The sequence below is a fragment of the Clinocottus analis genome, unplaced genomic scaffold, assembly GCF_023055335.1.
Source record: "Clinocottus analis isolate CAN_PGR_092001 unplaced genomic scaffold, fCliAna1.0.p SCAF_19, whole genome shotgun sequence".
Taxonomy (NCBI): domain Eukaryota; kingdom Metazoa; phylum Chordata; class Actinopteri; order Perciformes; family Cottidae; genus Clinocottus; species Clinocottus analis.
In genome coordinates, this window is record NW_027175920.1 from 7,936,398 (window position 1) to 7,948,419 (window position 12,022).

Below are 12,022 nucleotides of genomic sequence, written 5' to 3' on the forward strand. Positions count from 1 at the left end.
TCTCATCTACTTTTATGGGTCACAAAAGAACATTAAAAAACAAAAGCAAGCTTAGTGATCTGGCTGGAACATCAAATGAAGAAAGAACGAGGTATTTTAGAGCTTTATAAGCAACTAAATCACTAAACAATATGTTCTAAAAGATACAGGTACTGTTGCCAGTGTAACTGAATAAATATCCCATTAATGAATAAGTCTAAGGAGTAGAATGCAATGTACTGTCCCGAGGGGTTAAACAAAGTTTATGTAAACATCATTCAGGTCAGCGAGGTTATTGATTACCAATAATGTCAAAGTCCAACAGGTATTGTCCCTGATTAGGTCAGTAATACAAGCATATAAGTAAAAGAAAGGAATTTGGCCTCTTGCCAAAAAATATCTGAGACTTGGACATTAAATCCATTCAGGTGCTTCATGTGTGTGGAATAGATTTTCTGCATTTTGTAGGTCGATGAAGGAAAGCCAGGATGTGAATGATAATACCTCACTGATAGATACGTTTCCATAGAAAAAGCCCCTTCACAAAATTAAACGCAGAATATTTGTAAAAATTGGTTCATTCAGCCCAGAATCACATAACACAGACTGCAAATATACACGTTCATATATACAAATATATACTGCATATACTTGCATTTTCTGTTTAATTTTCTTACATTTTATACGCTCTGCTGTTCTGTTTAGTTGAATAGATTGAGTAAGTAAGTCTATCAATCTATCTATCTATCTATCTATCTATCTATCTATCTATCTATCTATCTATCTATCTATCTATCTATCTATCTATCTATCTATCTATCTATCTATCTATCTATCTATCTATCTATCTATCTATCTATCTATCTATCTATCTCCCCTCAGCACCGTGCAGGTTGTACCACTGCACAGGAAGACCGACACTGATCTTTGCATGTCTTTGCACGGAAACCTAAACTTTGTATGCAGTCCATGCGGCGGGGCGACAATGTGAGTCGGAAGATGCGGCTCCACGCTGAGGTGTCAGCAAGCATCCGTCATGCTAACATGCCCTTGAGCGAGACACGGCTGTTTTGTATCTGGCCCAGAACTCTGATCAATAAAGAGATAAACAAAGAATTATACTGCATTAAAATCAAGTTTTGGATCCCGGATCCAGCTTTTGATGCAGCCCTGTGATCTGCTCATCAATCTGATGGGCTCTGAGGCTCTTCCCTCCACATGGTGGCATGGTTTCACTACGACACACACACACTGTGGCTTTGAATCAGACTTGGTGATTGACGTTGGCAGCTGGTGGATCCCCATGCCAGACAGTGATTCCCCACGGCTGATGCACACGGTCAGTCTTCGCCAACAGACGATTATCATCAAAGAGGAAGTGCAGATTGTTGGGGGGAGTCGAGGTATCAGGAGAGAAGAAGCCTGGAGGCTATTTGTCACATGAGTTGTCAGGGGCCATAAAGGCTGACGCCGAGCAGAGCCGGAGAGAGGCACCGTGGTGCAATAAGAACAAATGGTCCATGTGAAGATATGCCTGGGCGATCTGTGGCGGCGCTACAGTTTCAGACTTTGTCACTATATCACCGTTGTTGGAGCTGAGGGACCTTGCTGCTGTGCGCCTGTGTGTGTGTGTGTGTGTGTGTGTGTGTGTGTGTGAGTGCTCCAGAGAGGGATGACAAAACATATGGCCGCATCAGGGATGGCTGTTGACTGAAAATCTCAGTCCAGGTTCCAAACAGCCTTCTTGAGTTGCTGTTTGCGACACTGTGACTTGAAGTAATAGTTTTAGGGAGATAAGCTTGTTTTCTTTTTTTTTCCCCCGAGAGTTAGATAAGAAGATTGTTCAGTACAAAGTTATAGTCAGCTTAGTTGAGCGTAACGATTGGATTTTTGCAAGCTATAAAACTATTCTCGTGTCATTTATAACGTGCATTTGATTCATTTTCGCTGCACTTAAAAACAGCAGTGCCTGTCACGGATGGTTATTGATGAATTTCTATGAAAGCTGTTTTGTCCTAAAACCTGCATAAATTATGAATGTATGTTGTTCCTTCCTGCTGAAAGTACTTTGGAGACAAGTGGAAACAGGATAATGAACAAGCCCATTACGCTGTTGCACTGCAGCCAAACCAAACAGCATCAAAGATAGTCCCCACTCGCCACTGCTAATTATCAAGCCAGAGACATTTCTCCTCATGTGATTATAATGTTTTTTAAATTGCCCCCGTTGGCGCAGTTGAGCTCCAGTGAGCAGCGCTCCTTCTGCACCGGGGTGGTTAGTTTAGTTCTGCTTGGTGACAGGCAGAAGGTGCAGCAAGCCTGACTTAGCCTGACAATTCTGCTCCCAGGTTGCCTCTTAGGGATGAGGGATGGAGCGTATCACATGGGTGTTGGATGATGTGTCCGTCTGAGCGGAGGACGGGAAATGCCCTTCATCCAATTGGAAAAGACTCTCCGTTTCCTAACACATTGACCAATTTTCTAAAACATAAATATTTTAACGTGAAGGTGTTTAATTAGAATTTTTTGTGATAGTCCATCTTTGATGAACGTCCAGCCTCCTTGTAGCAAACTGCTCAATGCAGGATTCATGAATAGTTTCAGTATTTTATTACTCAGCAGAGTAAATCAATCAATTCTTTAACTTTGCTGAATTTATTGATAACTAGCCGATCTTTTAAACCTTTCTTAAGAAGAAAAAAAACATCCAATGCACAAATATGTCACATATGATGCCAAACTAAACTAAGAATATTTTTGGAGTGTTGGATAAACACACAATTTTAAGTTGCGTGGAATCCGGGAAATTATATTAGGCATTTGTTTCTAGTCCCACTCTCCCACTCGCTCCTGTTTTAGACTCCTGTGTCTGGCTGCTGCTATAATACAGACTGATCGTTTTCTTAATATATATGTTTGTCTCAATGTTGTTGTTGTTTTTTTTCTTCTATTTGCACTTTATTATTATTATCTGTATTCACTTTATGTTGGATAGGAGAGAAAGTTTTAAAAAAAAATCTTCTGTATGTTCGCACATGAGGAAGAACTAACAATAAAGCTGACTTTGACTATGTAGAACAAAATATTTATTAAATAATGAAGAAAATAATATGCATCTGAATCCATCATTTAATGTATTAATTCATAACAGGCAAAGGTTATTGTGCTGAAATGACTTTTGTATTGTATTTTGTTGTTGGCGCACTGAGGTTTGGATCTTGAAGTTGTCTGGTCTTCAAAAAAAAAATGATAATGATAATAAAAGTTGCAGCCGAAGTTTGGTTTTAAAATATTTATTCTTTCCAGCCATTCCTCCTCCACCTTTATTCCATCTGAACATACTGGGGAATGATTTCCAGAGGTATTTGGTCACTGGTCTCATCTCATCTCTCATCGTAACCGCTCTTGTAGAACGCTTCTTGTTAGAAACGGTGAAGGTTCAACACACGGTTGGCTGGTCGACTGTCGTCATTCTCCAACCAGAGGCGAAAAAAAACACACAAAAAACTCGTGACCTCTTCACCCGGCAACCCCGATCCCCACCCCACCCTCACCCCCACCCCATTCCGCCCCACCCCACCCCACCCGCCATGATACCCGAGTGCTATTACAAGTTCCACTGTTGCCTAGCAACTGGCTGGCAGATTACAATTGGGGCTGTACATGGTGGAGATTTAACACAGTTTATGGGGGTGTCGACGCGTGTGTGCGTGTGTGCAGGCAGAGGGAATTTGAGTGTGTGTGTGTGTGTGTGTGTGTGTGTGTGTGTGTGTGTGTGTGTGTGTGTGTGTGTATATGTGTGTGTGTGTGTGTGTGTTTGCATACATAGCGTGAATATGGCTGACGTGAGTATTATGTGAGATGCTCAATTTCACTGCTGCTGGGGTTACAGATTGATTTCACGGACAGTCAACATTTTGGTTTTCTTTCCAAAAGAGTTAGCTACAGCAGAAGAATGACGTCACTCTCATATCCGTCTGTTAAATAGGAAATTACAGCCAGGAGAGGAGACCTAGCGTAGCTTTGCATGAAGACTGGAAACACGTGGGAGTATCGAGCCTACGCCAACAAAATCCAATTAACATTTTGTAGCTTTCTTTTTGAGCTCACTTTTTGAGCCCTTTCTAAAATTACAAAATGTCTGAACTCATCGTGGTCAGCTGTGAGGTTTTACTCAGAATCAGAAACAGAAACTGTTTATGGCCAAGTACGTTACACGCACGAAGAATTTGGCTCTGTGATCTTGTGCCTAACAGTAAAACAAAAGTATGACATTATTTAAAAATATGTATATGCAAATGTGCAATAAAATATGGTAAACAAAAAAAAATGTTACTACAAGTGTTAGGGTTAGGGTTATTAAAGCGTCAAGTATATATTAATAGAGAAAAGTCATGATGGTCTTGGGCTTATGGGAAATACTGCTAAAAAAACTGAAATAAACATTTTCTTAAGCCGGTTTCCTTTGGTCTCTGTGGGGTGTTATGTGCTGGATTATTTTATTATTATTGGTACCCCTGTAAAACAATGTCTTGTTGTTTTACACCGTGTTGTTTTGTGTGGATAAAACAAACGAAACATTGTTAGTCAAACATGTTGATTAGGGAGTTTAAGAGTTGCTGCGATGCGGGTTTCTCCAGAGCCGCCAGGCTGTTTCCTGGTTTATAATCTTTCTGCTAAGCTAAACTAACCGACTATAGCTTTATGTTTAACAGTCCGATGTGAGAGTGGTATCAATGTTATTTTATTTCTCTCAGGCAGGAAGCAAATAAGCATAATCCCACACCCCCATATCTGTCACATAACCAGTACATGGTGGAGATTTAGGACAGTGTATGGGGGTGTTGAAGTGTGTATACGTGCGTGTGTGCAGGCAGAGGGAAGAACCTTGCTTCCTTTCCTCCAATTCGGACCAAAATCTTTATTAGAGCAAAGCTCTTTATGTTCGCCTGGTTCAGACATTTGTCCCGCGAGCTTTTGCTATGAAAGCATAAGAGCACTACAGGATAATGAAAGGTCACTCTTGTAGTTAATGTTCTGACTGTAAAACCTAATTCCGTTATTTCTGAAGAGCCATTAGTCTTCAGCCTGGAACTGCTGGGCTCGATAATGTTTTGCTTTTTGTTATTCTCTTCCCATTTGGTTTTTGTGCCCACCTTTAAATTAGAGGCGTTAAACAGCACGTTAATTATAGATTAGAATGAGGTGTAAATGGGGAGGGTGATGATTGTGTAATTGTTTAAGTACTGGGAGAATTAAGGTTTTGAATGTTGTTAGCAGAGAATATATTTTATAGCTGTTGAAAACATTCATGTTATTGTCTTTGTGAAGCATTGTTCTTCACAAAGACAATAGAGACGTGTCTGTTCTTAACAAAGCAGCTTTCTGATATGTTTTCCAATAAATCTTGAATCTCGGAGGACTTTCTGAAGTGTTATAAGAATGAAGGAGGTGTCCCTGATATGTAAAATCAATATCTCAAAAGAGCCGGAATAACTTCAGTCTCTTCGGTGATGCATTTGCGAGATGATTTGATTATTCGACTGTTTTCTGGTGAGGGCCTCTCTTCTTCTTCTATTCAGTCTTTCAAAGATTTCAGGTGATAAAAAAACAATTAAATTCTCTGAAATGATCACAACGACAGCTCTTCTCTTCCTCCTCCCTCTCCATTTCCCTTTCCTCTCAGCCCTTTTCATTTCTTTCTGTAACCTCTCCTTTTCGCTTCTTTGCACTGCTGAAAATCATAATTAATCAACACTGCACTTTCAATCACTTCAACAGGCTTGTTGATTACAGCCCTGCGGTTACGTCATGTAACAAAACAACAAAATGATTATGCAAACATTGCCAAAATAACCTTTTGTTAATGTATATACATCATGCTCTACACAATTAGGGCCTTGGTACATCCATGTCATCCTGCAGCCTGTCTGTCACTATTTAAAATGATCAGGTGTCTCATATTTTCAGAAGAAATTCATCTCATCAGATGTCATCTTCTAATTAGAGCTTTAAACCGAAATTTGTTCACATCCTCGAAATCCTTTGTTACTTTACTTTACAGACATGAAACCAGGAATTCTTACTTTTATCTCCAGATAAAAACATATGGCCAGATAATGTGGGGGGAGAGACCAAAAGCATGACCTGCCACTGCTGCAAGGTAAAAGCTATTTAAGATGCAACACTGTCATAAGCATACTTGTTAAACATATTTGTCACCTTGCTGAAAAGTTCATAACACCTTGTGTTTGGCCAGGGACACAAGTTCAAAGTTTGAATACATTTTCACGTTTCAGTTTCCTGTGAGTCTTCGTCTGCCTCAGTTTGAGCAGAAGGACACCTTTTGTGTAAAACATTCAATAAAATAGTGATTCTTCTTATCTAGACAAGCTCTAGTACTGGACAAATACTTTAGGAGGAATAAAAACCAACATCAGACTAAAATAAATCTTCATTTTCAAATGCCCTTTCAAGCCTTTTTGCATATCAATGTACTTTTAATAGAATCCAGTTTTGAATGTGGTTGGCTGCACATCACCCCGGGCTGTATGTATGCACTTTTGAGAGAAAGAAAAAGAAAGCAAGTCGATGCCATGCCCCCATTTTAAGGGAACATTTTGGCACTTTACACATTAGCCTACATTTAGACATTGCTGACAAAACAACTTGTCAGCTTGTGTTTTGTGACTAAATGTATGCAAAGCTGTGTGAGATTAAAAAGATGCAGAACTCAAGATATATATACGACTGTTATGACTGACCTGCAAGTACTGAGAATCCTGTAAATATGTATTCTTCAGTGTTTTTAACCATCGGCCGGGACTACATTATTTTTAAACAGAGTGTGTTACTGACACCTTCACAACTGCAGCTTGGAGCCATCTGTGATTCAAAAACTAAAAATGTAATCAGCTTCCAACATGAATAAATTGTGTTTGTGCAAAGAGATGACAGTTGACTATGTCAACCAAGGTGAACATCCACCAACAGTTTTTACACATAACACTTTTTTTTGTTGTTCTCTCATTGTCTTCTGAAAACTGGAAAATCAAATGGTTATTTTTCCTCAATCACTGGTGCCACTTCCAAAATCTGATTTCCAAGTTGTGTGTTTACACCTCAGTTACGGTGATGGTGAAAATGTTTTTCTAAAACACCAACTAAGAAACATTTGAAGTCTTAAGTGGAAGTTAAAAACATATTAATGTGCACTAATCTTCAATAGCTGCTCCTCTTTAGTTATATTTTCTTTAAATTTGATAAGAAACTAAGCTCTGAAATGACCTGTGACATCATGCTCATTGCTGCTTGTTCCATAGCTGTCACAGCATGTCTATGATATTGATTGAAAGCAAATTACATAAGATATAAATATGTGAATGAATCAACGCTATCGCTGTACAGTTCCAGGTGCATGATGATGCCAACATGCAGATGAAGCTGTTGAACTTACCGCCCACCCACTACGTACAGTCACATCACTCTATCATGAGCAACAGTCAGTACGCAGACACACAAACAGGCCTGGATGTGCAGATTGGGCTGCAGGGTTCATAAGCTGCTGCACACTCATCTGCACGCGTCACAGTCGGCCGTGCACCCATGTAAACTTGTCCTCTGCCCCCGATGACTGTTCCAGCGGCTCGTCTCCATATGGCAACCAAGGCCGCTCGCTGAATGACTCCGACGTCAAACCTCTTTTCAGTGTCGGTCCGTTCATCGTCACTCAGCATGTTCTCCTGGAGGAAAAACTCCGCTGAAATGAAACAGCGTTGAGATATGTTTTTTGTTTCCTTCCATCTAACTCATTTCCACCTGAATGAGTGGACTAATAATATCTGCTGTAGCCAGTGACTCGTATCTCTTGATGCTCCCTCCATAGGGGATGAGTTGGAGTAATAGAAAGGTAGCAGCCAGGATTATTTGCAGTGTGTAAAGATACATCCTTTATGCAGGAATACCACAAAGCTTGCTTACTTCAAAGAAGCACACGCTTGAGGCGCAAACTTTGTTCCATTTATTGTTTCACACCCTCTTGACTGGACTTAGGAAGTAATATAATAAAAGACAGTATATTCTTTGCCTCAAGCGTGTGCATCCTCTGGATCTGTATGACTTATCTAGTCATGAGATGAAAGGAACCAACCCCGCAGTCAGTTTTTTAGGTGGTCAGGACTTCATTGTGTATTCTGTTGCTGTCCATCCTTATGCTTCTTACTCATTGATTCTCTCAAACGGTAGAAATTGTGTAGAGTGCTTGCTTGAATGGTATTCATCACCTAAATCAGGATACTGCTGACATTCTCCTGCATTATTTTTTTTTTTATTGTTGGAGGAAAATGTCAGCAATCCACTTTTGTTAGGCTTATTAATCACTTTTGCGGTTATGGGCTCTGCAAAGAAATAAAATAAATACTAACACTGTGCGGCATTGCCTCCCTTTTTCCGACACTCTTCTACAAATGTAATCTATGTTGTGTGGATGCAGGTTTTTCTCCTATCTGTCACAACAGCTCCTGTATTTCTTTACACAATGTTGCCATCGGGCTCTTTTAATTTCCAATATAAAGGCGCAGTGCTAGCATTTCACACGTTTATGGGCCAGTGACTCATGCAATTCATCGGGGTAGCTCATCTCAGTGAATGACAATCCTGATGGAGCAGTGGTGAGTGTTGTGAGGAGATCAAGTCTTTTTGTCTGATCGGTGAACGGTGACCTTGTAGTCTTTCGGTGGAGAGTCAGAGAAAAGAGGACCTCGGTGTTCTCAGATTGTTTCTTTTATGCTGCTCGATAATGTTTTCCATTACTTAGTTATGAGAAAGTCGATAGGAAACATATACTGTATGTTGTGCAAGGCCAATATGTTGGGCTGTAGCATGTTTTCTATTTAGTATTACATGAGTATGACGTCGTCTGTGTAAGTTTATTCTTTAATACATTTGTATTATTTGTTTGTGGCTACATAAACATGAAACATTTTGCCAAGTGAAACTCAAAATGCACAAAATAGATTCGCTACAAATCATAATTAATTTGCCAACTGTCCCATGTCTTGTGCCCGTTGCCAGATGGTCTGCTATGTCTGGCTTCTTTATTGTAGGTATTGTGTGTAGTATTTTGTCTCTTTAACATTTTTCTTTTCCCATGTCTCACTGCTTGATGCTGCTTTGGATGCAGTGATCAGTAGAAACAGTCAAGTTGAGAAAGAAAAGCTCTTCCTTAAACTGTCTGACAGATCGGCTATGGTGTTGATTTTATGCTGAACATTAATAAACGTGACAAAATCTTTAAAAACATTTACATTCTGCAATATTTTTTCGGTGAATCTAAAACGAACAGGTCCAGGGCAGTTATCAAAAACCATAACAATGCGTGTGTTGTACTATTTTAGTTTGACGAGTTCATCTTTAACTAAATACACTTAAATGTTTGATTTAAATGTAGCTGAACCACATGAGATCACATGGTCTCTTTGAGAGTCTGAGGGTTACGATAAGGACACGTTCTGCTTCACTGAGCTTGTTAGCTTTACGCTACCTTATCTGTTATTACCTTTTCTCTCCATAGAGATTAGTTTAAGCTACTGCCTTATGTGGAACGATTGTGGTCAGGTATCTTATCCGCTTGTAGGCACTGCACATTAATCTTCACTTTTGCTTTCCGTTCATGTCGTTTGCCCTCCAAAATGTACACGTGTATTGTCTTATAACCTGTTATAACATGGTAGACTGGCAAAAGAGATTGATTATTGTTTTAACTAATTTTCTGACAAGATAATGTTGGCTTTTTGTAATCTCTGCAAAATGAGGTTGTGAACAGTATTACTGCACCAAAGAGTAGTTATGTTATTGCATAATGTTTTCTCTGTGGGATTTGTGCACTATCTTGAACATGATGGTTTTTGTTTCTCTTGTTGACTTTAGCATATTATTATATGTTTGCATTTCTTAACCGTAACCACTTGACCAAAGGCATGCAGTTGAAAATTTGCCTCGTTATTAACGCTTTACACAGTATTGAATAATGTCCAGAAATATTGCTTAATGTCCGTTATCTATCCTAAAGTAGAGCACTCGGGTGTGCAAAAATATATAGCATTGCATTTGTTGTGTTAACAGAATGCTTAAATAGACTATTATGAGTCTCATGCTCTAATTGGTTTGAGAAACCATTCCTGTCTGTGTTTGTCATCTCTCTAACGACGGCCGACTGGTTCACTGATGTCATTTGTTCTTGTCAGAGCCATTGTGGACTCTGTTGTGGTCAGCTGTTTTCACTGAAGCACTAGCACCCGTCAGCGACATAATTGGTGTCGAGAGAGCGCGTAACGACTATGCATTTGTAGTGAGGAGACTTTCAGTTTTCATAAACAGGTGGCTAGAGAGTAGAGATGTGATGAGGAAAGGAAGTGGAATAAAGTCCAAAAAGGTGATAAGGGTTTTATATAATGTATATTTGCAGAGTGGCAGTTGGCAGAGGGGTGGCTCTACATTGCACTGTGTGTGTGTGTGTATGTGAAAATGTGTGCATTAGTTGTTTGCATGGAGTGGGAGTCATGCCTCTCTCGAGGCGTTTGCGTTATATTGCCATGTTAATGCATTCATGCATGTATGTGCCAAGGCATCAATTTAATAAGAGCAAAATGTACAAGAGTGTGCGTGTGTGTGTGTGTGTGTGTGTGTGTGTGTGTGTGTGTGTGTGTGTGTGTGTGTGCAAAAGAGACAGAAAAAGACATAGAGGAGGACGCTGGCGAGGGGGCATGAGATAAGAGAGAGTGAGGAAAAACACCATTGAACAAAGACATCAAGCAATTTTGGAAGATAACAGAAAACGCAGTAAGTCTATTCAACAGCCTGTGCTGCGTGACAGCTTCTCGGCTCCTCTTATTGATAGACGGAGAGAGGTTCAGAGAGTGTAGACTCAAAACTGAAAGAGAGGACAAGTCAGATAAAAAGAGACAGAGACACAGAGAGAACACCAAATGCATCCCTTCAATAGAGGCACGGGGGAAATAGCATGTTTCCCGTTGTCTATCACTGACTCAAGAACCATTAGCTTAATTATATGGAGGAACTGAGACGGAAGAGTCTTTGTAAGTTCGAGAGAGAAAGCCAGAGAGATTTAGACACAGTGTATTAGTCTAGAATTAACCTGGACAGAGAGATGGAGAGATTGAATTAGATGTCTTTTCCCCCCATAAAAATGAGAAAAAGCCTGGACTCAGGAGGTGATTAGCTTTGCTTAGCATAAAGACTGAAGCTGGGGGAGACAGATAGTCTGGCTTTGTCCCGATGTTTTCTAAATCCGTGTTACACGAATGTAAAAAACGTCTGAACGGCTGTTGACTTCCCAACTGAGAGACAAGAACGTCACTATTGAATAGATGCTGGATGTTATTCAATGTCAAGGTTTTAACATTCTTGCTTTCTAGAAAATCTTTGCATGGCAACTGCTGTGTGGATGAGGTTCAGAAAAGAGCACCGTTCTGGCAAACAAGCTATGGTTTACATATGTTAACAGTTGACAACTCAATCACTTCTATTGGTGGAGGAAGATTATGGTTAAAAGGGATAAAAAAAGATCAACATTAACTGCAGGAGGGAACGCTAATGAAATCTGACATGCTACGACCACCTCCCCTTGCTGTACTCTCTGCATCGCTGCCTACAGGGGACACACTTCCTGGACGTTGTCTTGGGACGTAAATGTGCGGTGCATGCAGGTTGGTCCATTATGGACGTAATTCCTAAGACTACTTGACTGAACTGGGATGAGCTATTTCTTGATGTTTTTACTCCACTCAGCCAGTGAGCGCGCGCAGGCTCAGGTCTCAAAACAGAATGGCACTAAAACTGGCAGCTCTGTTGTGACAAGATGCCTCTATTTACCAATAAATACATTTATCTTTCTGATGTTCTCTTCTTCATTCACGCAAACCTTCCTGACTTAAGAGTGTTCACGCATTATTCCAAGTTACCACATTTAAATAACTGAACTAGGTACTGCTGTGGTTTATATGTTTTTAGAGGTTTTCTTTTG